A 27,875-nucleotide genomic window follows, 5' to 3' on the forward strand; every position below is an offset into this window, starting at 1 on the left:
TGAAGCAGTCACATTATTGTGTATGCGACTAGTCGCATAATAGCGTATACGTATTGCTGCCATGTGTAAACAAAGCCGTTGAGATTGTATTGTTATATTGATAGATAACATTGTTGTAAATATTTTAAGTCGGTGTTGCCAAAATCTGAGAGAATGTTTATTTTTCTGCGCAGGAAAAGTGTGTAACAGTGAACGTGTGTTCTAGGGGTGTCACAGTTGGTGCTAGTGAGTTACCTGTCTCAGGTGATGAACTGGAATCACTGGAAGCCGGCTGGACTGGAACCATGGATAACATGAATAGCTCTTTTAATATAAGTGGGTAGCAGTGAGAACTGCCTTTGGTGATGAGTGACTGGAACTGGAAACTTGAAACATTGGAGTGAGACCAGAAGGAACTTGGAGGGACCGGACTGGGACCGGCAGGTAGGCTGACTGAGCTGGTCGGGGTACCAGTAGATGAGCTTGCAGATGGATGGCAGCACGGAAGCTACTTGGTGCAGCTAATGAGTCGTGAGGTGAGTGGACTTGGAGGAACTGGACTGGGACCGGCAGGAAGGCAGAATGAGCTGGTCAGGTTACTAGTAGATGGGCTTGCAGACAGATGGTAGCATGGAAGCTACTTGTTGTGGCTTGGGAAGCCGTGGGAAGATGTTGGTAGCTGGGTGGCTACATGGAGCGGCTGGATAGCCGTGGGTAGACGCTGGTAGCTGGGTGGTTACGTGGAGCGGCTGGACAGCCGTGGGTAGAAACTGGTAGCTGGGTGGTTATGTGGAGCGGCTGGATAGCCGTGGGTAGACGCCGGTAGCTGGGTGACTACATGGAGCGGCTGGATAGCCGTGGGTGGACGCTGGTAGCTGGGTGGCTATGTGGAGCGGCCAGATAGCCGTGGGTAGACGCTGGTAGCTGGGTTGCTACGTGGAGCTGCTGGATAACCGTGGGTAGATGCTGGTAGCTGGGTGGCTACGTGGAGCAGCTGGATAGCCGTGGGTAGACGCTGGTAGCTGGGTGGCTACGTGGAGCGGCTGGATAGCCGTGGGTAGATGCTGGTAGCTGGGTGACTACGTGGAGTGGCTGGATAGCCGTGGGTAGACGCTGGTAGCTGGGTGGCTATGTGGAGTGGCTGGATAGCCATGGGAGAAGCTGGTAGCGTGGAAGCTACTTGGAGCGGCTTGGGAGCCGTAGGTGAGAGATGGTAGCGTGGAAGCTACCTGGAGCAGCCTTGGAGCCGTAGGTGAGAGATGGTAGCGTGGAAGCTACTTGGAGCTGCCTGGGAGCCGTACATGAGATATGGTACCGTGGAAGCTACTTCATGTGGCCTGGGAGCCGTGTGGAGAAGCTGGTAGCGTGGAAGCTACTTGGAGCGGCCTGGGAGCCGTAGATGAGAGATGGTAGCATGGAAGCTACCTGGAGCGGCCTGGGAGCCGTAGGTGAGAGATGGTAGCGTGGAAGCTACTTGATGCGGCCTTGGAGCCGTAGGTGAGAGATGGTAGCGTGGAAGCTACTTGGAGCTGCCTGGGTGCCATAGGTGAGATATGGTACCGTGGAAGCTACTTGGTGCGGCATGGGAGCTGTGTGGAGAAGCTGGTAGCGTGTAAAGCTACTTGGAGCGGCCTGGGAGCCGTAGGTGAGAGGCTGGTAGCGTGGATAGCTGAACGCAGCAGGCTTACCGATAGCACTGGTCTAGGAACCAGCAGGAGCCTGGGACATACTGGTACTCAGAGGTACAGCTGTAGCACAAGTTGTACACCACGGGACGTAACGAGATGTTCAAGCACTGAGGGCTTCATTCAGAGGCGGCCGTACGGTCTACAACCGCACGGCCGCCTCGATGTTTGTGCAGTGCGCATGCGCACGAAGGAGCCGGCTCCTTCATGCGCATGCGTGAGACCCGCTATGACCGACAGCGCCGGTCATAGCAGGTCTCTTTCCAAAGGGGGCGAGCTGTCGATGTTGATTGACAGCTCGCCCCGTTTGGAAGGCGGGCCGGGGGGGTGGCAGCCCAAACGGAGGCATTCCCATGGGAACGCCTGCCGTTTGGGGGAGGCCCCACTGACATCACTAGTGATGTCAGTGGAGAGCATCTGGCTCTGACAGAGCCAGAAGCTCTCCAGGGCTTACAACAAGTGAGACCCTACCCTAGGGTCTCGTCGTAAGCCCCGATGGTCGCGATGGTCTATGACCATCGTGACTATCACCCTAGTGGTCGTTAGAGCTGTGGGTGTAAACCCACAGCCTAACAACCGAAGCAGAGGCGGCCGGTCAGGATGCAAGCGGCCGCCCAGTTTCTGAACGACCGCTTGCATCCTCCGACCACCTCTGAATGAGGGCCTGAGTGCTATTAGAGGAGGATCTATATACCTAGAGTGTGGCTGCGATTGGTGAATACAGACAGGTGGTCTAGCAGTGGCATTCTGAGTGGAGCAAGGCACAACACGCAGAGGGAGTAATCATCTCTGCAGCCCTTGAGAATCAGGACCACACCTGTGATTCCAATTAAGACTAGCAATGCTCACAGACAGAGCAGGGTCCAGGTGATTAATCAGTTTGGGAAGGAGAGCAGTCTGCACACACAGAGATGTCACAGCCAGCATGATTCAGCCAGAGCAGATGTCCCAGGAGAATTACAAACACAGATCTATGGAGCAGCTGGCAGAGGTAAGTCACAAAAGGTAAAAACTAGCCAGGATTGTGACAAGGGGTAACATGTTCCCTAGTTAAGGGTATCGTAGGACCCTTAAGTGCTAGGTGCCTGGTGTCGGCCTAGTGGCTCGGTAGTAGATACCGCAGTCTATACACATAAGCAGGTGTAGTTGTTGTCTTTGTTGTAGGTATCAGCTCTCAGTGTGATTGCAGCATTCAGTGATCAGTTAGGGTTATTGAGCATTGTAATTGAACCGCACAGTTGTGGCAAATTGTGATTGTGAACTGAGCAGAGGGTGGACGAAATCACTGAAAAGGGTAGGTGTTATTTGAATGCCTACATGCTAGCAGTTGAAAGGTAGTCAAAAAGGGATTAGGTGCGTGGAAGCAGCTTCCATAGGTGTGTGGGCGCATCCAGTTAATATCATCCACAGGTAAGTGAAAGTAGCCTTGACATTCTTTCACTGGTCTAAATCTCTATTGAAAAGTTTAGCGTTATTTTCCCAAAGATGGGAGCCAAACAAACGGTAGAGATGTTAGATGATGTGCTGCTGTTGGAAGCGCCGCTTGGGTCGGCACGGCATATTATGCATACTAGGTACGGTGCTTATGCAACTAGGTACTGTGATGTATGGTGTAAAATGACGAGGAAGTGTTACACCGTTTCCCAGAATTGGCAGCTTTGATAAGGAGGTATTGAACAATGTCCGAGATAGCATCTGTATGGTGCACTCTCGAATGAAAAAGATAAAGTATAACGATTGTTTAAAATTGTGGCAGCACGAGGGGCATACGTGGCTTAAGGGTGTGCATGTGGCGCAAACCAGCGTCACGTGCATGATGGAAGGGAGCGTTGTGGAAGGTTATGTCAGTAGTTCATGCGCACCACCACCGCCCTATGCGGATGGGGGTGTAGGTACAGTCGATGTAAAAACTCATACAAATGTAACATGTAACTTGTACCCTCTCTTGAGTAATCACAAGGAAAATGTTTCTGATGCGGATGATGAACCTGTTGTTATGTCTGCCATTTCCCATGCTGTACACATGTTAGATGCTCCATCACAACAAGCACAAGTGGTGGCCCCATCTTTATCAGTGGTAGTACAGGAAGTGTTAACATCCACTGCACCCGTAGAGGAATTTGTTAACCCTATACATAGCAGTAATAAGTTAAATCCCCAGCCAGGTAACAAGGTCAAAGGTAACAGTGTGGCTGGTATTCATCCCATCCAGACAATAATTGTTCCCAATAGGAATCCGGATGCGAATGGTGTAGTGCCCACAAGGGAGGTAGCAATGCATTGTCCTTGGACAAGAGCTGAGCTAAATTTCATAATGAATGACTTCCCTGACCCTAAGAAGGAATTAGCAAAATGCCAAAGATTTTTGAAAAATTTGGGTAATGCTCATGAGCCAACCAATAAACCAATGAAAAAGTTTATCACGTATTGCGTATTGGAGGGAGATGGTCATTAACAGACGAGGGTAACCAAGGTAAACTTACCCGCATAATAACTCAATTGGGTGTATATTTTCCAGTAGTAGTAAACTGGAGTAAAATTTTCACCATAAAACAAAAAGAGAGTAAATCTGCAGAGGATTACTGTACCCGAGCTCTGCAGGCTATCACCCAGTACACTGGGATAGAAGATATTAAAGATAGCACCCATCACAGGGAAATGGTCATAACAGTACTTATGGATGGTCTTAAAGACAATCTAAAGACCCAAGTCCAGACCTCTCTACCTGGCTGGAGAGGAGTTACGGTAGACACACTCAGAGAGTCCGCTATTGAGCATGATAAAAACATCTTCAAGAAGAGAGAGACCCAGAGCGAGAAGCTAATGGCTGTTAGTATTCAAGCTCTAGAAGGAATGAATGTAACATCACTGCCACCAGACACACATGCACCTGCACAGCTACACGCCCTCACCAATCCTGCACCACCACAAACACAGCCCTACCCCACTTATCACACACAGCCACAAAACCCATACTATCCACAGCCACCATATTACCCTCAAAATCCTTATCCACACCCACAATCTTTCTCTACCGCTCAACACACACAGCAATCTTTTCACCCACCCCACTCACGAAGGTGCTTTAACTGCAACCAAGTGGAACATGTAAGTAGGAACTGTAAAGTGAAGAAGGTAGGACCCCCTCTGTGTATATCCCCACATAAGGGATCTACACAGAGTCCAGGAAGTTTCCCACAGTCACCAGCTCCAATTGTGGCCTTAAATGCTGTATTGGAGAATGAGAGTCAATGCTAGGGGTCAGGTCATACCTGTAATCTACAGATAGTCAGGTTAACTGGAAGTACTAGGGAAGACCCAGGTTGATGGTTGATGTAGCTGGTACTAAACATCCTTTTCTTGTAGATACAGGGGCGACCAGATCAGTGATAAAATCTCCAGCTAATTTACAGGTGACCAACGAGACAGTACCAGCAATGGGTGTAATGGGTAAAGTGCAACATTATCCTTTAACCAAATCCACAGAGGTTACTAACGGGCCATTGCATACCAGGCATTCTTTTCTCCTGGCAGCAGCGGCTCCTACTAACCTACTGGGAAGGGATTTATTATGTAAGATGGAATGTGTCATATATTGTACCCCTGATGGTATATTCTTAGATATCCCAGAGAGAGTGGCACACGAGGTGAGGGGTATGTTGGCTCTCCCCAAAGGTTAATGTATCACTTTACCAGTTCAGGTAAAAATCCATCTCAGGTAGATCAAATGTTATCCCAAATTCCAGATTCACTTTGGACCAAGGATGGACAGGACACTGGATTAATGGCAAATGTAGCTCCCGTAAAGGTAAATCTAAAAAGCGGTAGGCAAGCTCCAAAAATTCCCCAGTACCCGTTAAAACAGGAGGTAGGGATAATGGTTTATCCCATAATTGAGCGGTTATTACAACAGGGAATTTTAGTCCATACAGCAAGTGTAGCCATCAGTCCCATCTTTCCTCTAAAAAAGAGTGGTGGGACAAGACCTTAGAGGGGTTAATAAGGTAGTAGAGAGCCAATTTCCCGTAGTGCCAAATCCACCTGACATTCTTATGCAGATCCCACCAAATGCAACCCATTTCACTGTTATTGACCTCTGTTCTGCTTTCTTCTCTGTACCTCTTCATCCTGACTGTCAGTACCTATTCGCTTTTACATACAGGGGTGTACAATACACATGGACACGATTGCCCCAGAGCTTCATAGACAGCCCCAGTATCTTCTCCCAGGCCTTACACAACTGTTTACAATCTTTTCAACCTGCCAATGGATCTGTTCTAATACAATATGTGGATGATTTATTGTTATGTTCTGATTTGTTTATGTCATGTTTAAATGATACTAAACTTTTGTTGCTTCATCTCTCGCAAACAGGACACAAGGTTGCTAAAGAAAAACTACAGCCATGCCAGACCAGGGTTAAATACTTGGGACATTGCCTAACTCAGGAGTTACGACATCTGACAAATGACAGAATCCAAGCCATACAGACCGTGACACTGCCGCATAACAGCAGATATGTACCTTCTTGGGAATGTGTGAATGTGTGGATACTGCAGAATGTGGATCCTAGGTTTTTCTATTTTGGCCTTGCCATTACAGGACTTAATCTCTTCCTCAAAACCCGATCATATCATACACACAGAGGAAACAGAGCAGGCTTTCCTTAACCTTAAGGATAGTCTGACAAGAGTACCTGCATTGGGAATACCTGATTACGAAAAACCTTTTGATTTGTATTGTACGGAAGCTAATGGTTGTGCAGCAGGTGTCCTCACACAAAAACATGGTGATGTCAGTAGGCCCGTAGCATACTACAGTGCACAATTGGACACTGTGGCAAGATCACTCCCAACATGTTTGAGAAGTGTAGCAGCAACTGCTCTATTGGTCAGTAAGAGTGAGGATGTAGTATTAGGCCATGATATGATTGTCTAGACTCCCCATGCTGTATCTGCTTTGCTAAACTCTGCCCAAACCAGACATGTCTCCTCAGCTAGATTCACAAAATGGGAACTAGCCCTAATAGCACCTGCAAACATCACCATCAAACAGTGTAGTGCGTTAAATCCAGCAAAATATTTACCATATGTGCAACAGGATGCACAAAGAGTGGAGAGAGGTGAGTCGCTGGCGGAAGGTGAGTTCTGCAGGTATATTGATGCACATGATTGTATGGAATATCTGAATCCGACATTTACTGCAAGACCTGACATACGGGATACACCTTTAGAAAATGTAGATGTGACATTTTACACGGATGGGAGTTGTCATAGACAAACTGACACTGGAGAGTTATGTACAGGTTGTGCTGTGGTAAATGACGAAGATATCATAGAGGCCAAACCTTTAGGTCCACCTCACTCGGCCCAAGTGGCGGAACTGGTGGCATTAAGGAGAGCGTGTGAATTAGCAGAAGGTAAATCTGCTAATATCTACACTGACTCTAGGTACGCCTTCGGGGTGGTACATGATTTCGGGGTTTTATGGCATCTGAGAAATTGTATGACAGCAGCAGGCACACCAATCGAACATTCCAGACATATAAAAGGACTACTGACAGCAATCCAATTGCCTAAGATGGTGGCGGTAATTAAGTGTAAAGCCCATACATGTGAGAATGATCCGGTGTCACTGGGCAACAACAGGGCAGACGAAGCTGCCAAATGGGCAGCAGGGTTAAAAGTAAATGTGCCAATTAACCAAATGATGTTTCAAATGATTGACATGCTGAAATTAATTGAGATGCAAAATTTGTGTTCCATCCAGGAAAAGGCAGTCTGGAAGTCCAAGGGATGTGGGCAAGAGTCCTCTGGACTCTGGAGAGATGGACAAGGTAAGCCAGTGGCTCCCAAGGCATACTACCCAAGCCTGGTTGAGGCAGCGCACAGTCTGACTCACTTGGGAAAGCAAGGTATGTGCAAATTGGCGAGAGCATACTGGTGTGCACCAGGTTTTTCTTCTCAAGCAGAAAAGAGAGCAATGTCCTGTCTGACCTGCTTGAGGAAAAACATTGGGAAAACTATCCCTACTGAACCATCCCACATTCCTCCGACCGACGGACCTTTTCAGGTAATACAAATTGATTTAATCCAATTACCACCCTGCAAGAATCTCAAGTACGTATTAGTGTGCACTGATGTGTTTTCTGATTGGATTGAGGCATACCCAGCTGCCACTAATACTGCTGTGTTTACTGCTAAGAAAATTGTTCAGGAGTTTGTATGCAGAGACGGTATCCCTAGAATGATTGAAAGAGATAGGGGTACTCATTTCACAGGTGATGTGTTCCAAAACATGTGTAAGTTGATGGGTATTAATAGTCGACTTCACACCCCCTACCGACCGCAAGGTGGAGAGGATGAACGGTACATATTAAAAATAAATTAAGTAACATCATGGCAAGAAGCACTACCACTTGTCCTTCATAGTATCAGGACAACTCCTAGACCCCCTCTCAATCTGTCCCCCTTTGAAATACTGTTTGGTAGACAACCTCATTTGATTGTAAGCCCACAGGAGGATTTGAAAAGTAACAACGAGGTAACTGTAAGGTATCTTATAACAATGAGTAAACAGTTAAAACAGCAACAGCAGAAACTGTAATTGTTGTCACATGATATGCCAGAAACAAACTGTCATGATGTTGAACCTGGAGAATTTGTTATAAACAGAAATTTCTTGCATTCAGGTTGTCTGACAGATCGGTGGGAAGGTCCATATCAGGTGTTGCTGATGAGTACAACTTCATTAAAGGTGGCGGAGAGAGATACCTGGGTCCATTCCACTCACTGTAAGAAGGTCAACCAACCGGTGGAGAGACAAGGCGGAATTGAGGCAGATAACGTAGACCTGTCAATTGCAAGCCTGTTCCGTGAGGGTTAAAAATTACAGTGAGATACCTGAGCTAAAGGAATTTGTAGATCCTTGTTTTCGAAAATGGACTGGTCTGCTGTGGTTATCTTTTTGTTTTCTCCCAGAGTCCTCATTATCTTGGGTTGTTCTCTGACGGAGAGGGGAGATGATGGTGATATCAATGGAGTAGAGTAGGGAGGAGTACTAAACCAACTGGGGGAGTATCTGACCAAACCCAGTACAGTAATTGCTAAGAGATCTGCTATTCTGGACACTTGGAGACAGTGTGAAGGTCTAACGTCTGAGGATTATTGTATGTGTGAGTTCTGTGGGTCCGTAGTCGATGAGAGATGCATCCAACAGTGCCAACCTAAGTATAACCAATATTGGGGTGGGTATCCTTTAGAGGATTATCATACCATGGTGGGCAAAGTTTTAAACCAAACCTACTGTTGGGTGTGCTCTCACGTGCCCCAAGGACAGCATAATGTAGGGTTAATGCCATTTCCATTAAATGTCTCTGAGATTTTAGAATTACAAAAAGGGAAGGGATTTTAAACTCCACCAGTACCAAGTAGATAAATCACTTTTATGTTTGAACATCACCAACTCCAATGAACCAAGAAGTTGGGAGGTGACTGGGAATAACCAGACGATGACCTCACTAAGAGCTGATCATCAGCCTATGAATTATGAACTGTTACGGTCGGGTGGAAGACGCTTCCAGTATAAATATACACTAAGTAACATCAAAGAAATGGTTGGCAGAGTACCAGAAGGGTACTGTGCCAGGGTTATAGAACCAGAAACATGTATTAGCCAGATGGGAGAACCTGAGATAGGCTCATTTGTTAGGGAAATGTGTTGGATGATCATGATGCATTATATTCCTTATGTTCTCCCCGAAGATGTATATTTTATATCCGGAAGGAAAGCATATAAGTGGCTTTCTCCAAGTTCCGAAGGTTTGTGTTATCTGGGAAGAGTAGTCCCAGAGGTTATGACTCTTACACATGGTGAAATGCTTGGTATTCATAAAAACACACCATCACCATATCTTCCCACACAGTATGAACATAGAGACAAAAGAAATATGGTACCTTGTGAAGTACATAAAGCCACACAGTTAATTAGTGAAACAACTGGCTTTCAAGTTCTGGTAGCATTGGACCCCACCAGGATCGCTCGGGGTACACTAAATTTTAGATATATCCAAGACTTTGCTAAATTAATAGATAATATCACGAGATGTATGATGACACGTTTAGATATACAGGTAGGGAGTTGCAAGCTTACAAGAAAGAACTCGTGCAACATAGACTAGTGTTAAATTATTTAACAGCTGTCACTGGAGGGTATTGCGCAACTTTGGCTACCCAATTTGGTGTAAAATGTTCCACATACATTACAAATAACACTAGTGACCCCAAGGAGGTGATAGACCGGAAGATGGACGAAATTCTGCAGCTGAAATGGGAATTTCGGAAGAACCATAATGCTTCAGTGGCTGAAGTAGAGGAGAAGGTAGAGGAATGGGTTTCATGGTTGAACCCAGTGAAATGGTTCTCAGGTCTAGGAGACTGGGTCCAGGAAATGGTTGCTAGTATAGGTAAACTCCTGATCCTCATATTGGTTGTCATCATAGTAATTGGCTTATGTGCCAGGTGTGTTCCTACTGTGTTGAAATATGGAAAATGTAAAGATAAGGTAAACCGAAAGAATGAAATTTTGATGGTGGTTAGAAGTAACAATATAAATACTGAGGTAAATGTTGGACTGCATTACAACCCTGAACTAGAAGGTACCATCAGATGATGTATAAATTTAGCCATGCATGAAATGTGTTCTTAAAATGTTATTTTAAAACATCTTAAATAATGTAAGTCCCTATCCCCTTCAAGACTTCCTTTATAGGATTGGTGCATCCCCATATCTTTCCCATGATCTCCCAAGATCCGCGGTGTTCGTATAAGGGTAGTTTTATGTCCCTCCCATAATATAACATTAAATAATATGTCATAATGTAAGCCTAAATTAAATTAATTGTAAAATCAGAGTGTGATAGCATGTTGTTTGCTATCAAAGGGTGGACTGTCGAAGCCGGATAATTGGTTGATATAGAATCTGTTAAAAATTAAATCTGCACAACGCCATTTTGCGAATGGCAACAAGACGCCATTTTGCGACTGACCGCCCAGCGCCATTTTAGCAAATCTCACAAATAAGTACATATGGCGATGCTATTATTTAGCGTTGTGCGATTCCCATGCAATAGAAAGATGTTAAAAGTCCTCATTATATAAATACAGACACTTACTAAAACATATAATATGATCAACCCTGCAAAACACGTACCACGGTGTACTCCACAAAAACACGTAGTCGCACAACGCTAACTAGCGTCTTTTCTTAATACCCCAATACTTGCACTCTGCACACTTACATAAAAAGGTTCCCTAGCATTAAGGTTAATATTTAAGGTTTTATTCATTATCAGTAATGTTGTGAAAAACATGTTATTTGATATCTAAAGTTTAGTACATGATAAGCAGACAGTGTTTGGTGTCATTCTAAACCACTTGTCTTTGCAGATTTCCGGTTCCATCGGGGAAGAAATCGCAACATGTGTCTGCAAGTTATGGATCATAGAGAGTTAGGCATTAAATTGTATCCTGTAATGCAGCCAGTCTAATTTGTTATGCAGCGGGAAAATGGACACAAAGAGCTGTTGGAGGCTGGAATGTGACCATACGAATTGACCTATGAACTGTACTGTAACACAAGAACCAGGAAGAGGAACCAATGGAATTATGCCAAACTGTTCTATTGTATTGCTTATCTCTGTAAAAGTATATATGCAGGTTCTCTGAAACTAGATGTTAGTCTTCTTGCTTTGCTGTTGGCGGAAGTTTCATCTTTGATGCTGGGATCTGGATTCAGAGTGCGTACGTATGTAACGACTGTACCTTGTGTCTGTATAATTTTTTTGCGTTAATTGTATTTAGATCACAGCGTGTAACTATCTGTTTTTATGGTGAATAATAACTTTTTGTGCTTTGGAACCACAATCAGTCTGAAAGCAATTATTTCTTGTGCGACGTATAACGCTAAATAGCGACAATTTTAGAGTGTATAGATAGGTAGGAATCGATACCGTAGTTTCAGGTACCGAGAGAGGTTAAATATGGCCGTGAGGTAGAATCTTCCCTGGGACTAAATTGATAACACAATCCCAGGATTGATGGGGAGGTAACTTGTCAGGGGCCTTTTCACAGAAAGCATCCCTAAACTCCCGGTAAGGTCTGGGAATTTGAGAATCTTCTTTAGAACTTGAATCTTTGGGAACCAGTGCGACTCTGGAAGTGGGAGTTTCGGTATTTGCCTGATGAGTCTGTACCGGAACTATTCACGGAAGACACTTCTGATGACAGTGAGACCCCCATGCCAGTATATGCATGGTGGTCCAATTAAAGGTAAGATTATGAGTCGCAACCGAGGCAAACCCAGGACTACAGCATGAGTACTTTTAGGTAATATTAGGAGTTCGTAGTAAAATGGAAGTAATAACACCGGTTTGAAGGGCACCACCATCAACTCCTGAGAGAGCAAATGCATGCTGAAGGGGTCTAATGGTGGGTACACACTACACGATATGCTCCCTGAGCGATATCGTGTAGTGTTGTCCCCGGCAGGCTGTGCTCAATGTCGTTCATGACATTGAGCACAGCCGCTGAATGATATCATTAACGATATCGTTCAGCGCCGGGCTCTCTCCCCAATTCCCTGACGTGCAGCAACCTGACGAGATTGTCAGGTTGGCCTGCACGTCAGCCCGATGAACGATAATGACGAACGACCCGCGGGAACGCGCGTCGTCATTATTGTTCATCTTTTTGGGGTTAAAAATGGACGATAAAGTGGACGACTGAAAGATAATGATATCGTTATCGTTCAGTCGTCCACTTTATCGCCCAGTGGGATTTTTAAGGTCATGTACTAAACACTCAGAAATAAAGTTCCCCACTGCACCTGAGTCCACCAAAGCCTTAAGGTTCCTAATATGGGCCCCCACTTAAATCTCAATAGGCAATAGAGGGTCTATTAGATGGAAGAGCTTAGCTAGAATACCCAACCAGACGCTCCTATTACCGGTTAAGGTCTATCGTATGAATACCGTATTGTCGTTACCCCTAAATAATCGCAAGACGCTATTTAGTATTACCTGTCGCACAACAATTAATTTCTTTCCAGCCCAAATGTGTTTTCAAAGCACAAAAAGTTCTTATTGCAACAAAATGTAAGTTACATGCTATGATCTATCACAATTAGCGCAAAGACAATTAAATACAAAAGGTACAGCTTGATACATACGCATGCACACCGGTCCCAGTAAACAGTCGTCACTCCAGAAGCCTGTGGTCATCCAAGAAGAATGGCTACTGACTGGAACCGGGACACAGGTTATATACCCTAACAGATCATGATAACAACAATGTAGACAGACAACCATAATTCCATTGGTTCTTGCTCTTGGTCTTTGTAGTACACTGTAGTTCATAGGACAGTTCACTAGGGGTATGACCCAATTCTCCACAGTCTCTTGAGATTACATTGTCTTTCTTTAATTGATTTAAACTAGCTAAAGGCACTACATTACAGAATATACATTCTAACCAATAATTTCTTATAATCCATAACCATCGAACGCAAGATGCGACTCCCTCGCTGATAGATTCAGATATCTGGAAATATCCAGTGTGTCAGTATAGTACCAAACATGCCATGCCTACCATGTTGTATACCTTAAATATCATATACATACATTTCACAACATAATTATATGCTACTAAAACCTCTAATATTACGTTTAATGTGAAGGAACCTTTTATGAGTGCGTGTATATTTATGATTATATGTAAGTATGCGTTGTGAGTCTACATGCAACGTAAAAGGTGCGCTGTGTGCAGGGGGTGTGTACAGCGCAAACATGCGCTGTGTGTGTGTTTATATTTACAATAGCAACTGTGTATATGTGTGCACACATTGGGTCTCATTCAGACCCGGTCGCAAGCGCCGATGCGCTCGCAACTGGGATGATGGTTAGCCCTGCGCACGCGCAACGGCCGCACTACGAGTGCGCAAGCCCCGGAGCGAGAGAGAAACTCTCTTGCTCCGGAGCTCTCTACAAAAGGGACGGCTGTCGATGTTGATCGACAGCTCGCCCCGTTTTGTAGGCGGGCCGGGGGGGTGGTTTCCAAAACGGAGCCTACCGTTTTGTGGGCGGCTGCACTGACATCAGTGATGTCAGTGGGGAGTTTCCTGCTCGATCAGAGCAGGAAGCTCCCTGGGGCTTGCGGTTGCCGAGACCCAACCTTAGGGTCTCGTCGCAAGCCCCGATGGTGTTCACCATCGTGACCATCAACCTGGTCAGTCGCTAAGCTGTGGGTGGTAACTCACAGCTTAGCTAGCGACCAGGAGGCCACACTAAAAAAAAGGAAGCGGCCGCCCTCTTTCAGAGAGAGCGATCGCTTCTTGCAACCGCCTCTGAATGAGGGCCATTGTGGATACACATGCGATAGTTTAAGTGTATATATATATATATATATATATATATATATATATATATAGTGTGCAAATGTGCATCAGTGTCATGGATTTTAACTGGTAACTGGTATTATTGATATTACTTCTGTCTGAACTGAGGGTCTGATTCAGACCCGCTCGCGAGCGCTGAGTGCTCGCAAGCGGGTCGATGTTGCCCAAGTGGCCGTGTGCACGACGGAGGCGACTCTGTCGTGCGCATGCGCAAGACCCGAATAACGACGGCCAAGCCGTCGTTATGGGTCTCGCACCAAAGGGGGCGTGCTGTCGATGGTGATTGACAGCACGCCCCCTTTGGTGGGCGTGCTGGGGGCGTGGCTGCCCAGACGGAGGCGTTCCCATGGGAACGCCTACCGTCTGGGGCCGGCCCCACTGACATCACTAGTGATGTCAGTGGGAGTGCTTTTGGCTCTGATAGAGCCAAAAGCACTCCAGGGCTTGCGGCAGAGAGACCCTACCTCAAGGGTCTCGTCGCAAGCCCGATGGTCGTGATGGTCTTGACCATCGCGACCATCATTTTGGCCGCTCGCTATAGCTGTGGGTGGTCACCCACAGCTATGCGAGCGGCCAGGAGGCCGCTCCAAAAAGGAGGAGGGACGGCCCTGATTCAGAGCGAGCACTCTGTCAGAGCATCCGGCTCTGAATCAGGGCCTGAGTTCAAAAATGACAGACAATGGAGTTGTTCTGATCAGAGATACTTGATGGAATCACAATGTAATCAAAGGCCTCTCCAGCCTATTTGGAATGTAAATGCTAGTTCCTTTAGGCATACAATGATAGTCAGACTTAAAGACAATGGTTAATTCAAAACACTCATCTGCACCTCACAGTATGTGTATGTTTTTCAATTACTAGTCACAGACATGTCCACAGGACTTGTCTCCCAACACTGACCAAACCTTGCATTTTAAATATATATGTCTTTAAATACATATGTGTATCCGTGTGCATTTATTATGTAAAGACTTTGACAGTGTGCAGTAACACGCCAGATGTACACAACGCTAAATAGCGCCGTACACAATGATATTATACTGACTACGCCAGATGGTGTCGTTCAGACAATGCAAACATGGCGTCTTCAGATATTTTCAAAGAGCTGATCTCAGCAAATCATCCAGCTTCGACAATCGTTTCCCGAGAGAAGAGGACAAGATTTCAAGAAATGGCCCGGTGCTGTACAATAAATACAAAACTGATTATGATCACGATGAGTCTGTTCAACCGGGATCTGTTGACTTGCATAAGCTCATCTTTGGGTGGCGAAAGAGAAGAAAAGGTTGTGCGGGTAGAGGGAGGACGATTCCTATTATAATCTTCTCGCCACTTACTCGCCAATCTTTCCCTATGATGCAAATCAATCTTAATACACAAGGAAATTAATTCTGAAAGGGATTCTCGGAAATTCCGAGAGGCTAATTCATCCTTCAGTTTGTCTGATAGACAATGTAAAAATGCTGCCCTGAGAGCTCCGTCATTCCATTCTAATTCAGAGGCAATGGCTTGAAATTGACCCACGTACTGCCACACAGTATGTGATCCCTGCTGAAGTTGAAGAAAGTCTCAAGAAGTAGAAGCGGATCTGCCTGGTTCATCAAAATAGAATTTAAAAGCTTCAATGAAGTCCTCATAGCTGGATAACAAAGGATCTCCTCGTTCCCATAAAGGCGACACCCAATCCAGGGCCGCACCAGTGAGCAATGAGATGACATAGACTACTTTCAACCTCTGAGTGGGGAAATTCTGTGGCAGATATTTAAATTTCACATTGGTTTACAAAGCCATGGCAGTGTTTGGAATTTCCATCGAAATGATTGTGAAGAGCCAACTGAAGACGGGACTTTGGAGGAGCAGAGGTAGAAGGAGGATTCATGGGTAAGGGTGGAGAGGGAGCTGGGGTCAGTGAGGCAAGAGTGGACTGAATGGCTAGAAGTTGAGTGGGTACTTTCTGGAGATATTGTGCCACACATTGCTGAGCTGCTTCCTGGTTCTCCATACAAGAGGCTAGGTTTTCTATAGCTCCTTTACCCTGAGAACCAGCGGCTTCCATTTGGCCTGAACAAACTGTCACGACCCTGCACTGGGGATCTTCAGTCGGGGAACTGAGAGCCGGGGTACAAGGGTGAATAGGAACCAGTAAGTAGGGTGGTTGGATGTAAGTCTTCCTCTTAAACTAAATCCAGGTATTGGTGAGACCTGTCCAGAGGCGCGGAGTCTAACCCACTGGTGGTTTTCACCAGTGACCAATCTAATTGGGATGTGGGTTTTGCTGCAACCAGTAAGCAGGTCGCGGCCCTCTGGTCAGGTACCTGGGGATTAGCGAGGTGACTAAGTGACAGGAACGAGGTAATGAGACTGGCACTGGTGGATAATCTCCAGAGACAACAATGGAGAATATTACTGGAGAATAACACTGAAGAATATCTCTGGAGAATAGTACTGAGGAATGGAACTGTGGACTAACGCTGGTGAGAATATGCAGGGTTTCACAGCAGTATGTCTCTGGGAATGATTACACAGTATTGCACTGGAGAATCAATACACAGGTAAATATTGAAAAAGTATCACTGTAGAGATACTAGAGATCACTATGCAGACTTGCACTATAGGAGTCACTGGAGATCAACTCTAGAGAACTTGTACACAGGCTGAAGAGTAACGTGTGGAGAAGAGCACTGATGAACAGTACACTGGTGTACTAAGTAGTAACACTGGAGATCCAAATGCTGAATGGTGCTGATGTATAACGCTGGAGATCCAGACACAGGGTAGCACTGGTATATAATGCTGGGGATCCAGATGAAGGGTAGTACTGGTATATAATGCTGGGGATCCAGGTGCAGGGTAGCACTGGTATATAATGCTGGGGATCCAGATGAAGGGTAGTACTGGTATATATAATCGCTGGGGATCCAGACACAGGATAATACTGATAAATCACACTGGCGAATAACACTGGAAAGTGTCACTGGAAGTGAACACAGGGCCTGATTCAGAGCCGGACGCAATTAGCGCTCGCTCGTCCAGAAAATAGGGGTGGCTATTCAAATCAACCGTTCGCTCTTTGCGGTCTGTTCACGCCTCTAGGTCTGAACGAGCGAACAAAACTTGCGGTCGTTTTTTTAATAAATACGCCCCCTGGCAGCTCGCATCCTACGTCATGTCCGCTATTTATTAGATTAATCGAGTACATCGACCAGGGTATGAACTGCTCGCTATTCTTGGGGTTGGTTTTTGCTACCACAATTTTGCGAGCAGTTCTGGCTATAAAATAACCCAGTGACGTGGTCAATGACGCTGCTGTTTTAATTATGTACACCCATAAAACGCCCGTTTTGACCTTTAAGCACGCCTGCGTTCGGATCTCCACTCCCCGTATTCAAGCACCTTCCCCCGTTACCACCCACATACGCCTACTCCTGTCACTCAAATTATCAGGCATTCGCTATTTTGCGAGCACATGAATTTCGACCGCACTGACTGGTTCGCGCATGCGTATAACAAACCGTACGCATGCGCAGTTGGGCAAACATCGCTCGGAGCGAACGAGCGGCCGCCTACGAGCGGCTCTGAATAAGGCCCACAGTATGGAGCCTAGAACGATACCACAGCAAACAGTCACTGGAGTAGTGAAGTTGTTCAGGCAAGAGTCCAGCTCTTATACCCTTAGGTAGCTGGTCATTGAAAGAAAGAATCAGCTGAATGACTGCAGGACTACCATTGGAGGAAGGTCAGGTCAGGTGATACAGACAACATGGCACCCTTGACAGCAGCCATGGAAAACCTCGCAATGGAGCATCGCATAAAAGTCTTAGCAGACCCCGGGGATAACACTCAGTGAGCCACCTGCTGCTGCACATGGCGTCTGACCGCTAAGGAGATCCGGGGAAGCCGATGCTGCAGTGAGTAGAGGCCGATCCCAGGCCGCATCCTGACATGATCCCGTCACTAGCACATGGAACAATGTGGAATATAGCTCCCTCTGTGTGCTCACACACCAGTGTGTACCTCCTGACTCCGATCCACTGCCTCAACCAGCACTCTTACTACCTGTGACTGCACAAGCCACTTCTACCCTGATACCAGTGAGTTTGTTCCATCTATTCTGCAATGTAATCACTCCTGCCAGTATCCAGAAACCCACCAGCCTGTGCCGCTGTCTCCTCTGGTTCCAGTCCAGTCCCTGTCTCCTCTGGTTCCAGTCCAGTGCAAGTATTCCTCTGGTTCAAGTGACCTCCTAATCCATCCGGTTCCAGGTTTCTTCAGTGTTCTCCAGTCCAAGTCCAGTCCAGCCTCCTCTATTTCTAGTTCGGTTAAAATCACCTGCTTTCTCCTCTGGTTCCAGGGCCTGATTCACTACGGATTGCTATTGCGATCGCAGCTGCGATTATGCACACAGGTCCGTTGCGAAAAAATGCTAATGACTACAATCGCAAAGCTATTATAGAGATGTCCAATGCCAGTATAGAGACGTTCACTAGCGCTTTCGCACATTCATAACACCTTGCAATTCTGTATATACATCGGGAATATTGAGTAACATCGGCCCCTCACAGTGGCGTAACTTCATGCCGTAATGCCCCCAGTAATGCCCCCTGTAGAAAGCCCCCAGTAATGCCCCCTGTAGAAAGCTCCCAGTAATGCCTCCTGTAGTAAGCCCCCATAATGCCCCCTGTAGTAAGCCCCCAGTAGTAAACTCCCTGTAGTGCCCCCAGTAGTAAACCCAAGTAATGCCCCCTGTAGTAAGCCCCCATAATGCCCCCTGTAATAAGCCCCCAGTAATACCCCCTGTAGAAAGCACCCAATAATGCCCCCTGTCGTAATCCCCCATAATGCCCCCAGTAATGCCCCCTGTAGCAAGCCCCCTGTAGAAAGCCCCAGTAATGCCCCCTGTAGTAAGCCCCCCGTAATGCCCCCTGTAGTAAGCCCCCCATAATGCCCCCTGTAGTAAGCCCCCAGTAATGCCCCTGTAGAAAGCACCCAATAATGCCCCCTGTCGTAAGCCCCTGTAATGCCCCCAGTAATGCCCCCTGTAGCAAGCCCCTGTAGAAAGCCCCCAGTAATGCCCCCTGTAGTAAGCCTCCTGTAGAAAGCCCCCAGTAATGCCCCCTGTAGTAAGCCCCCTGTAATGCCCCCTGTAGTAAGCCCCCATAATGCCCCCTGTAGTAAGCCCCCATAATGCCCCCTGTAGTGCTCCCAGTAATGCCCCCTGTAGTGAGCCCCCAGTAATGCCCCCTGTAGTGAGCCCCCAGTAATGCCCCCTGTAGTGAGCCCCCTGTAATGCCCCCTGTAGTAAGCCCCCTGTAATGCCCCCTGTAGTGAGCCCCCAGTAATGCCCCCTGTAATGCCCCCTGTAGTGAGCCCCCAGTAATTCCCCCTGTAGTGAGCCCCCAGTAATGCCCCCTGTAGTGAGCCCCCAACAATGCCCCTGTAGTGAGCCACCAATAATGCCCCCTGTAGTGAGCCCCCCGCGAGCGCACACACAACCCAAAACAATACTTACCTGAAACCACGCTCCAGTGCTGCTGCCTTCCGTCCCCGGCGCCCGCTCCTCAGAACTATGGGAGTGACGTCATGATGTCACTCCCATAGTGCATTACGGGACCCGGAAGCGGAGGTCTGGAGTGAGCTCCGTTCCTCCGGCTACCGCCGGGGGGGAAAGAAGGAGCCGGGCGCCCGCTGGTAACACACTCAGCGGGTGCCCGGCAAATAGGGGGTGCGACCGCACCCCCCGTATTGATGCCGCTGGAGGTGGAGCGCCGATCAGTGGTGCTCCATCTCCATAGTAGTGCCCGGAACGGCCCGGGGGACAATGGAGCTAGGTGCCCCCTTAAGGGCTGGAGCCCGGCGGCAAATGACTCCATTGTCTCCGGGAGTTCCGCCATTGGCCCCTCACAATTACAACAGGTCTGACCTTACTCAGAAATTGCTAACCTCATCACACACATTGAGCACTCAAGCTGCGTATGCCATTGCAGTGACTAATTTATGCACACCCATGCAATGGCATTCAAACGACCTGGCACACCTTCGTTTCTCCGACCGCTCCCCCGTCACCACCCCCAAACACTGATGTCCTGTCCCTCTGTCTGCGATGGCTTTGTATCTGCAGAGCGATCGCAATGCTAACTTGCACATGTGCACTGTGGTGCATACGCATGCGCAGTATGCACTATCAACTAATCTGCGTACGCAGTTGCAATTGCGATCCATGATGAATAAGACCCCCAGTCTGGTCTTCCCTGCATATTTCCAGCCTGTGTTCATCATTCCGGTTGCAGTCCAGTTCAGCCTGCTACTTATACTCCGGTGCCAGCCTGTGTATTTCCGACAGTTGTAGTCTGAAGCATCCATTTGATAACATTAACTGTAATAATGCATCCAAGTGCCAAGTCTTCAGTCTGCTACCATTTGTGACCTCAAGCAAATCTTCTGTTAACAACTTGCCTGCTCATTGCGGCTTCAAGTGGACTGATCCTGTATTAGATACTTCAGCCTGTTTTGTTTCTCTGAGAGTTCCACTTCATCTCCACTGAGAGTCAGGGCTAGGATTGAGTTTCTCAAGTAGTTCCAGGTACTGGTTGGGGGTTTTCAGTAGTCACTGGCCTCTTTGATGACCTTGGTGCCTATTCCTGATCCATGAGTAAGACCTATTCTCCTATTCTCATTGGTCAAGTCCACAGGTCCTAACTCTGATCTCACTCTTAAGCCCTTGACAATACTAGCATAATCAGTTGCGCTCTTCATCATCTGGTACCCAGGTGCAGTACCATCTGGTTAATAATTTCACATTACCTAGTCTCCTGCTCTTATCTGTAATTAGCACTTCATGATAAGTTACCACTACCTTGAATTTAAGTCATAGAAACAAACATAGTGATCCATGGGAAAGACGTTTGCTATGGGTGAAGGCCTAATGAAGATCGGTTCTTGCAACTGATCAAGTATAGGTTGTTTCATGACAATTTTGTGTATAGTTCTTTGAAAAGATATCACAGAAATTTGGCAAAAAACTTTGCCTCTACAGAGCTTGCCACCCTCAAGTGACAAAAATAACCTAGAGAATCTGGCATTTCTGGAGGAGGGCAATTACTTCAAATATTTATCTGGGATGCATCCACACTAAGCTGCCCAGTGGCTGCTACTGCTCTTCCTTCAAAGAGTTCTGATTGCCTGTAGACAGTTACACAGATGGATGGAAGTAAGGCGCACAGAGCGTTGGAAGACAGACACACAAAAAGATGGTAGACAGATTCAGGTAGATGGTAGACAGACACGTAGATGGAGGAGAGACACAAGTAGATGGACGAAAGACAGATAGATGGTACACAGATCTAGGGAGATGGAAGACAAACACACAGATAGATGGTAGATTATGGAAGACAAACAGCTATAGATGGTAGATAGACACAGGTAGATAGAAGACAGACACACAGATAGATGGTAGACAGACACACAGAAAGATGTAAGACAGGCACACAGATAGATGGTGGACAGACACACCAATAGATGGAAGTCAGGCACACAGAAATATGGAAGTCAGACGCACAGATAGATGGTAGACTGGCACACAGATAGATGGCAGTCAGATACACAGATAGATGGAAGTCAGGCAAAAAGATAGATGGCAGACAAACACAGATGGCAGACAGATACACAGATGGAAGTCAGGCACACAGATAGATGGAAGTCAGGCACACAGATCAGTGGTGTAACATTAGCCCTCACAGACCCTGCGGTGGCTTGGGATCGCCTGTCTGTGGCCAGTGTTTATGCAGATTCCATGTGGTCTAGCCATTCACATGGAATCTGCTGAAAATATCCCTCCAAAAATGGCCACTGTCTAGGAGGAGACAGATGCTAGAGGTCCTTCTTGACCTCTAGCATCTGTCAGGGAAGCACAGCGCATATAGGGTTACCTGAAAGAGCTGGGAATGCTGCCAGGAGAAGATGCAAAAAGCTGCATCTTCTGCCATGAAACCTCTGACAGCGAGCATGAAACCCCTGGCAATGAGCATGATGGAACACGGAGCATGAAACCCCTGAAAATGAGCATGGAACCCAGAGCATGAAACCCCTGACAACGAGGATTGGACCCAGAGCATGAAACCCCTGGCAACGTGCATGGAACCCAACGCATGAAACCACAGACCCCTGACAATGAGCATGAAACCCCTGACAATGATCTGGTCATTTAAAAGTAATTAGTAGCCTTACTGTGGGGCATAAAATTGTGTCAAAGGCATAACTGTGTGTGGCATAATGTGTAATGGGCATTAAAGTGTGTGGCATATTGTGTAATGGGTATTATGGTGTGTGGCATAATGTGTAATGGGCATTATGGTGTATGGGCATTACGGGTTGTGGAATACTGTGTAATGGGCATTGCGGTGTGTGGCATATAGTGTAATGGGCATTTTGGTGTGTGGCATAATGTGTAATGGGCATTACGGTGTGTGGCATATTCTGTAATGGGCATTACGGTGTGTGGCATAATATTCTGTAATGGGCATTACGGTGTGTGCATAATGTGTAATAGGCATTACTGTGTGTGGCATAATGTGTAAGGGGCATTATGGTGTGTGGCATAATTTGTAAGGGGCATTATGGTGTGTGGCATAATGTGTAAGGGGCATTACTATAAGGAGGAAAAATGAGGCATGAATCAGGATTTTTTTTTTACATGGGTAAATTATAGACAGACACACAGATAGATGTAAGACAGACACACAGATAAATGTAAGACAGAAACACTGTTAGGATATGCAGTTAGCAGATCATCTTGGTTGCAGTTCCCAGTCTTAGCTGCTACTAGAACTTTGCATTTAATCCTGTCTCTCTGTGTGCTGATCGTGTGTTCAGTAATTAACTGTTTGCCTGTAAGCAGTATCAGCTGCTCACTAATTAATTGACTTGTCAGGCCAGCTGCACACTGATCTGTCATTAGGGAGGCTTGCAGGGCTTCCTCTGATTGGACCTTGTATATGTTAAATTACAGCCAGCCCTTCACTCCATGCCGGTGATAGAGTTATTGTGTTTCCGCTTCCGGCTTTGTCTCCTGTCTTCCAGTTGAGCTCCAGCGTTTCTGCCTCCTATAGTATATTGTTATTCTGCTGTTTGTGTCATCCAGGCAGCACAGTCCTGCATACTATCTACCTGCCGTTTGTGTCATCCAGGCTGCACAATCCTGCATACTATCTACCTGCCGTTTGTGTCATCCAGACGGCACAGTCCTGCATACAATCTACCTGCCGTTTGTGTCATCCAGGCGGCATAGTCCTGCATAATATCTACCTGCCGTTTGTGTCATCCAGGCGGCACAGTCCTGCATACTAACTACCTGCCGTTTGTGTCATCCAAGCGGCACAGGCCGCACTGCAGCATCAGCTGCTTGTGTCAACTCGGTGGCACAGGCCACACTACAGTATCAGCTGCTTGTGTCAACCCAGAGGCACAGGCCGCACTTCAGCCCAGTGGCTGCTTCATATTCTCCAGCCCACAGGCTGCATCTGGCCAAGTTATACCAGCCCCCGAGGCTGCTGGACGGCCCAGAGGCCGCTTCATATTCTCCAATACACAGGCTGCATCCAGCCAAGTTATACCAGCCCTCAAGGCTGCCACATGACCTAAAGGCCACTGCATATTCTACAGCCCACTGGCTGCATCCAGCCAAGTTATTCCAGCCCTCAAGGCTGCGGCATAGCCCACTGGCCACAACTAGCCAAGTGATACCAGCCCTCAAGGCTGTTGCACGGCCCAAAGGTCGCTTCATCATCTATGGCCTTTAGGCCCAAATCAAATGCAATGGCCCTCACAGGAAAAAAAATAAAACACATATTCAGTGCCCATGCCTCCCTACAAAAGTGTGACCTGACCTGTCAGATCACACAGCCAAATTACTAGTTCCCGCCACTTCAACTTGCAGGCGCTGAAGAGCGGAATAGAGAGAGGAGCTTCCAGTCTCCCCCTTGCCCTCAGCCACTGGCAGCACCAGCACACAGCAGCATTAGTGCAGATTACAATGCACAGTACTAAGCCCTGGAGAGAGTTAAAGTGAATGAAGATAAAGTAACAACCAATCAGCTCCTGTCACTTTTCAAACACAGACTGTGAAATGACAGGAGCTGATTAGCTGGTACTTTGGGCAGGTGTACTAAGGTTGCAGTGTACATACCGCCAGTCACCGCAACCTTACTAATTGCATATGTACTAACATATGCGATTAGTATCGCAAAGGACAGCTCTTGCGATACGAGCTGCCCTTTGCGAAGCAGCCGATGCCGGGTGAGGGGGTCTCCGTGAGACCCCACCCCCTCTGAGCCCTTGGAACTTCCTGCTTGTGACTTGTGCAGGAAGTCCTGGGCTCCTCCTCCCTGCACCCGAAAGATGATTAGGAGGAGGAGGCAAAGGACCCAGGAGGAGCACGGGCCGGTGTCCAGGATACTCAGGTGAGTGGGGGCCAGTGGTGGGCGACTGCAGGGCGGTGAAACTAGGGTGCGGGATACTGTAAGAATCCCATAGGCTTCTATAGGGTAACAACATTTTTCTGGCGTTACCCTCTGCACTGATAAAAGGGTGGCCGGGGCTTAGTACATATGAAAATGCGGTAAATGCCCCGAAAATTGGGTTTTTACCGCATTTTTCTTTTAGTATATCTCGCCCTTTATCTCCATCCACTTTATCTCTCTATAAGGCTTAGTATACAGACCCCTTAGTGTCGATCTTGCATGTGTGTGTGTATCGGCATTCAGTATACTTAGAATGGATTCCCAAAACACACAACATTACAGCAAAAAAAATCTACACAAGAATGAACATTTAAAAACATACTGCACAAATATATATGGATTGGGGGGTCTTAATATGCGAAAACACAATTTGTTTATAATAGTTCAATAACGCCTTAGTTGTCCTGTTAAGTCTTTCAGTGCTCTTTTAGTTGTCGAAGTTGGAGGATAAGGTTCTTCTTATTGTTTCTACAATGAGACCCTCACACCAGAGTTCACCCAAATATGCAATAATCACTTTCTGTATACTTGATTCATAGTTATTTATTATAAAAATTAAAAAAGGTTAAAAATCTTACATTGCACATGCAGAGTGGCCTATATGGGCTAGATGTTAATAACTTGATGTCCTTCCTCTTCAGGAGTAAGAGCTCTTTAACAGCAAGTTTCGTCAAATATCAACTTCTTTAGGGGTGTCTTAAAGTAAAAATGGGTGTCTCATAAATCTCAGTATACCACACAATACAATTAGGATAACACAATTTTAAAACTATTAAATACATTTTTTTTTTCTCAGACCATTACATACATATGATACAAATATCAATTAATTTACTGTGATAATATATATTTTCATTAATTATTTTTAACAATTGGAAAACTCTGTTTAAACACTTACTTAATATCCGAACAGATAAATATATATATATTTCTATCTATTGTTGAATCGTGTAATGAACCTTTAGTACATTCCTGCCTATAAACCTCTAAGATTCACCTGCCTAGAACCTCTAAGACAAAACCTGCCTATACCTCCTAAAACCATACGGTGTCGCTAATTAGGGCTGTGTTTAATTATACCATTAATAAAACTCTAAGACAGTTGAATAGCGGTCCAACGCGCTAAAGATTATTATTCAGGTAAAAGTACAGATGTTACCACGCTATGATCAAACAATGAGCGCAAACTAAATTGTACAAACATTAGGTCATAAGGTACAGTCAATACATACGCGTGCGCTCTGGGACCAGATACCGGCATCAATAACGAGACCTTCGTCGAAACAGCATAACAGGAACACCGCAGCCTGGCATCTCGTTTCAGAGCACTCACATATATACCCGTACTGGGATAAGCAATACAATAGAATACGTTGGCAGGTTCTCATTGGTTCCTCTTCTTACTTCTTCCGTTACGGTACATTTCATAGGTCAGTGCAAAGACTCAACCCAGCCTCTAACAGCCTGATTGTGTTCACCTTCCCACTGCATAAAAATCTAATCTAACTATGGCATACAACATTTCAAGAAGTTATTCTCTCTAACATTCATATTTCATAGCCGCATGTTCTGATCAACTCACCGATGCCACCGGAACGCTGTGGGAACAGAGTAGATCAGTACAGCACCAAACACGGTCCAATTGCCATTTACTAAGCCATAGTTACAGAAAACATTCATTTCTTTATATGCTGACATTGCGATTAAACCAAGTAATAATCATTCCTTTCACGCTGCGGGACCATTGCTTTTAAATGTGTATGCGGGGAGAAATTACACTAAATTGTGTTGTGCGTTTGAGGGTCTGTGGGGCACTTAGCGACCAGCACTAAGTTGGAAAGGCTTCTGTGTATGTGTGTGAGCATGACAGTATGGGTTTGGGAAAGATCACTAAAAAGCTGGCTGTGCGTCTAAATAGCTATTTTGCGTTGTCCTATGTTTAACATGAAGTGCTGGAAAAACAACACTAATTTGCTACTGCTCAAATATAAGTCTGTAGTGATTTTAATGTGTTGGAAAGTTATTTTATGTCTGCTAAACACCGTCGGTAGGTGTTTGGGGAAGATTGTTAAAAAGCTGTTCGTGCTACTTTTTAGCAACTTTGCGTTGTGAGTAGCAAAATTGCTACTTTTAGCAATTTTGCACTGTGGATTGTGTACTATGTATTTTTGACAAAATGGTGCTTGTGTAAGCTTTCTTTTCTAAAATGGAGTCTTGCTGCCATTCACAAGATGGCGTCTTGCGGCCAGTCGCAAGATGGCGTTGCCGCGATTAAATTTTAAGCTGAACTTGTCTCAGCCAATTATTCAGCTTTGACAGTCCATCCAACTTGCTATCACAATCTGCTATTAGGATTTAATTTAAGCTTACATTTATATATTATTTAGTGTTATTATGGGATGGCACAAGGTGGTTCTTAATCCATCAATAATGCGTCTCTGGGTGGGGACATAAAACTACTATTATACGCACACCGCGGATCTTGGAAGATCATGTGAAAGGTGTGGGAATGCACCAGTCTTATAAAAGGAGTCTTGAAGGGGAATGGAGACTTTACATTATCTGAGGTGTTCTTATGAATAACATTTCAATAATACATTCTATGCATGTCTAAATATAATACATCAAACGATTGTATTTCCTAGCTCAGGGTTGTAATGCAGTTCTGTATCTACCTCGGTATACATATTGTCATTTCTGACCACCATCATAGTTTCGTTCTTTCGTTTCACTCTGTTTTTACATTTTCCACACTTCAACACAACAGGAACACACCGGACGCATATGCCAATTATTATGATGACAATTAGTATAAGGATCAAGAATTTGCCTATGCTAGCGATCACTTCCTGGACCCATTCCCCTAGGCCTGAGAACCATTTCACTGGGTTCAGCCATGACACCCATCCTTCTATCTTTTCCCCTACTTCAGCCACTGAAGCGTTATGGTTCTTGCGAAATTCCCACTTTAGCTGCAGAATTTCATCCATCTTCCGGTCTATCACCTCCTTAGGGTCACTGGTATCATTGGTGACATAGGTGCAACATTTTACTCCAAATTGAGTGGCCAATGTTATGCGATACCCTCCAGTAACAGCAGTTAAATAATTCAACACTAGCCTGTGTTGCACCAGTTCTTTCTTGTACGCTTGCAATTCTCTCCCTGTATACCTGAATGTGTCATCGTATATCTCGGTGATATTATCTATTAATTTAGCAAGTTCCTGGATATATCTAAAATTTAATG

The sequence above is a fragment of the Taudactylus pleione genome, unplaced genomic scaffold (genome assembly GCF_031769625.1).
Source record: "Taudactylus pleione unplaced genomic scaffold, aTauple2 ptg000201l, whole genome shotgun sequence".
Lineage (NCBI taxonomy): Eukaryota > Metazoa > Chordata > Amphibia > Anura > Myobatrachidae > Taudactylus > Taudactylus pleione.